Raw genomic sequence first — 3,915 nt, 5'->3', positions numbered from 1 at the left:
GCAATGCCGTCACGCCTCCTCGCACAGACCTCCTCGCACACTACTAAATCTATATAAACAAAAACTAATATAAAAAAACCCAAGTGCTGAACCCTGGACGGGGGATCACTCGGCTCGTCCGTCGATGAAGAGCGCGGCCAGCCGCGAGAACTGATGCGAATTGCAGGACTCAGTGAACATCGACACCTCGAACGCACATTGCGGCCCCGAGATCCCTTGTCTCGGGGCCACGTCCGGTCGAGAGGCGGAACGTTACATGTCTTTCTCCGTTAACGAAACGACATCTTGCCGTCCCCGTGCCCGCCCGGTCCTCGGCACGGTGGTAACCGGGACGTCGCAGGAGCGAGTGACGAGGGGGAAGAAAAAATAAAAAAGAATTGACTCCTTTCAATGTCCTTTTTTTTTTTTTAAAACCCTCTCCGGCCTCCTCCTTCGTCTCCCGCTGGCAGACCGCGGAGTCTTTTCCCTTTTCGACCGCGTGAAGAACACTGTGGAGGAGGAGCAGGAGGAGTCTGTCCGAAAGCAGCCGAAGGGAGAACAAAACAAAAAAAAAGCACCGACCTAACCGACTGCCCGACGTAAGCGCCGCCTGCTCGTCTCGCTCTCTGCCTCATGAAGGTGTCTCTCAGCGACGCCTCGAGCAGCGCGACGAGCACGGCCGTCGCACCGTAAAAAGGTGGCCGCGTCGTAGGCAACGTCGGATGGGGAGGACCCAGGCTTTTTTTTAATTGTTGGCTTCTTCATTTTCGGTCGGACGGGCGCTATATCGGCCCAGCCGTCGTCACACGGAGGGTACCGATCGAGATTCCTCTCCTCCAAACACCACACTCTACTAAAACCGCCGCCTCGGCTCGGACGAGACGACCCGCTGAACTTAAGCATATCGCTAAGCGGAGGAAAAGAAACCCAACCGGGATTCCCTTAGTAACGGCGAGTGAACCGGGAGAAGCCCAACGCCGAATCCGTCGCAAGTAAAAGGCTTCGGGACGTGTGGCGCATGGGTCGAAGGCAGCCGTTCGTTTTCGTCTCGCATAGTTCGGAGTTCCCTCGATCGGGGCCGCCCGCGGCGGGTGCCAGGCCCATTCGGTGCGGACGGCGAGCGACGGCCTTCGATCCGAGAGTCGGGTTGCTTGGGAACGCAGCCCAAATCGGGTGGTAAGCTCCATCCAAGGCTAAATACCGGGACGAGTCCGATAGTCGACAAGTACCGTGAGGGAAAGTTGAAAAGAACTTTGGAGAGAGAGTTCAAGAGAACGTGAAACCGCCCAGGGGTAAACGGGTGGGACCGCTCACCGCGATCGCGGGGGACTCAGTCCGGTGCTGCCTAGGCTTCGAGCCCAAACTCGATGTGTGTTCTTGAAAGAGAGGCCGTCGCGGCACAGGTCGTCGTTCGTCCGTGTCCGCGGGGGACTCGTTCCCCGCGGTTCCAGCTTTTGTGCCCGCGTCGCCGACGAAGGAGACGGGCCGCGTGGATAGCGGGAAGGGAAACGTGGTGACGACCGCGGCGTCGGTAGGTGGCTGCGTCGGTTGGCTGCGACGGAGGGGACTCGTCCTCTCGATCGCTGCTGCCGCCGGGCCCTAACCCGCCGCATCCGTCGCCGCCGCTTCTTCTTTCCTCCTGCTCCCTCCGCGCGCGACTCCGCTGCACCCGTCCCCTTCATCATCGCTCGGCGTAATCATGGCGCGGGCGCTTCGGCGCGACCTCCGCGCGGCCGGCACCGGACGCACTTCCCCTCCGGTCCGTCGTCGCGACCCGTTCCCGGCGTGCAGGTCGAACACGCGGGTTTTTTTCCGTAGGCGGCAGGCGTTTCATCACCCTGAAAACCCCCGTCTTCCCACCTTGTGAAGTCGGGGGCCACCGGCCGTCGGGCCCGCGAACGTAACTGCCCCTTTCTGCCGGGAACGGAGGAAATCTGACACGATCCGTTACACGTGGCGAGCCGGTCCGTTTTGATCCCGCCGGAAGTCGCCGTGCGGGCGACGCCACTCTGTGTGTCGCTCCTTAGGCGCCCCACCGTCTCGGGCGCGTGCGCGATGAGAGGCGGGATAGGACTGGCGCGGCCTCGCGTCACGCACCTCGCCGACGTTTCGGGTTCTTGTCGGGGGCAACCCCGCCCGCGCCCGTTCCGTTTCCGGAGAGGTCGCTCGGCGACGCTTTTTTACTCGAGCCGCCCGCCACCCCGGTCAGCGACGTGCATCGGCAACCCACCCGACCCGTCTTGGAAACACGGACCGAGGAGTCCTGGCCGTTCGCGAGTCGTAGGGGCCACCTCTGACTAACCCCGAAGGCGAAGCGAAAGCGAGAGAGCGTGTAGGAGGGCGTCGATCGGGAGAGGTGTCGTGGCAAAGTCGTCCGGGGGTCGTCGGGGGGTGTCTCGGTCTCGTGCCGTCGTCTTCTCCTCGCCTCACCCGCCTCCGAGCCGTGCCCGATCCCGCCGGCGCGGCGTTTTCGGCCTTCCGCCGTCGCTGCTGCGGTGCCCGCAACTTTTCCTTTTTTCTCTCTTCCCGAGAGAGATAGGAGAGGGAAGGCTCGTGGCTGACGTGCGGTTGTTTTTCCCTCCTCCCCGAGAGGGGACCGGCGCATCTTCCAAAAAGGGGAATTGCCGGGCGCCAGCTTCCATATCCTCCTTCCGCCCATCGGTGAGATCCCGCGGCTTGAACTAGTCCTATTTTTGTCGTCGAGTTTAGGCGCTGCGCGCGGGCGCATCACCCCCGGGTCGGTTTCCCCTTTTTCCGAGTACGACTCGGCCGACTCTGGCGTAGCGAGCGACCAGGGACCCGAAAGATGGCGATCCACGCCCGGTCGGGGATGAAGCCAGAGGGAAACTCTGGTGGAAGTCCGAAGCGCCTCTGACGTGCAAATCGATCGTCGGAACCGGGTGTAGGGGCGAAAGACCAATCGAGCCGTCTAGTAGCTGGTTCCCTCCGAAGTTTCCCTCAGGATAGCTGGCGCTCGATCGTCGCAATTCCATCCGGTAAAGCGAACGATTGGAGGCCCCGGGGCCGTTCACGGCCTCGACCTACTCTCGACCTCGGAACGGGTGGAACGGGCCGACTCTCCCGAACGACGGAGCCGACCCATCCGGCCGCCGCCGCCAGCACGCTTCGCTGGGCGGTTGGTCACCTCGAATGCGAGTGCCAAGTGGGCCACTTTTGGTAAGCAGAACTGGCGCTGTGGGATGAACCAAACGTCCGGCTAAGGTGCCTAAACGCGACGCCCATGAGATCCCCGAAAGGGTGTCGGTCGAATATAGACAGCAGGACGGTGGCCACGGGAAGTCGGAATCCGCTAAGGAGTGTGTAACAACTCACCTGCCGAATCGACCGGCCCCGAAAATGGATGGCGCTGGAGCGACGGACCGATGCCGGACCGTCGCGGCGAGGAGCGATGAACTTTCGCGCCGAAACGATGCCGCGACGAGTAGGAGGGCGCCGCGGCGAGCACGGAAGCCTAGGGCGCGAGCCCGGGTGGAGCCGACCGCGGGTGCAGATCTCGGTGGTAGTAGCAAATATTCGAACGAGACCTTCGAAGACCGAAGTGGAGAAGGGTTCCGTGCCAACGGCGGTCGAGCACGGGTCAGTCGGTCCTAAGACGCGGGCGAAAGTCTTCCCGAAAGGCGCCGGATCCGTTATGAAAGTGAAAGCGATCGAATCGAATCGAATCAAAAGCCCAAACAAAACAAAGCGGCCGGCCTCCCGTCGAAAGGGAATCGGGTTAATATTCCCGAACCCGGACTCGGAGAGGGCCCGGGGGTGGCGACGCTGTCGGCAGCGATGTCGGCGGCGCCCGTCGCTTCCCGGGCGAAACCGCGGTGACGCAAGCGAAGCCCGGAGACGTCGCCGGGAGCCCGGGAAGAGTTCTCTCTTCTTCGTAAAGGACCATGTCCGTGGAATCGGCTCGTCCGGAGATACGGA

General features: G+C 62.3%; 2 non-coding genes across 2 annotated transcripts in view; both read left to right on the top strand.

The window, feature by feature from the left end:
• The first annotated feature begins 89 nt into the window (after window positions 1-89).
• On the top strand, window positions 90-247 carry LOC145274834 (5.8S ribosomal RNA). Its single transcript, XR_013866965.1, has one exon. It is a non-coding gene; the product is annotated as a 5.8S ribosomal RNA (ribosomal RNA).
• Window positions 248-841: 594 nt separating this feature from the next.
• LOC145274832 (large subunit ribosomal RNA) overlaps window positions 842-3,915 on the top strand; it is a 5,716-nt gene continuing 2,642 nt past the window's right edge. The window contains exon 1 of the ribosomal RNA XR_013866963.1: window positions 842-3,915. This exon is cut by the window's right edge and continues 2,642 nt beyond it. This is a non-coding gene — a ribosomal RNA (large subunit ribosomal RNA).

Source organism: Euprymna scolopes, unplaced genomic scaffold, assembly GCF_053919585.1.
Source record: "Euprymna scolopes isolate OS-2025 unplaced genomic scaffold, ASM5391958v1 sca486, whole genome shotgun sequence".
NCBI lineage: Eukaryota > Metazoa > Mollusca > Cephalopoda > Sepiida > Sepiolidae > Euprymna > Euprymna scolopes.
Note: the sequence above shows the minus strand (reverse complement) of the source record. Positions and strands in the feature narration are given on the sequence as shown.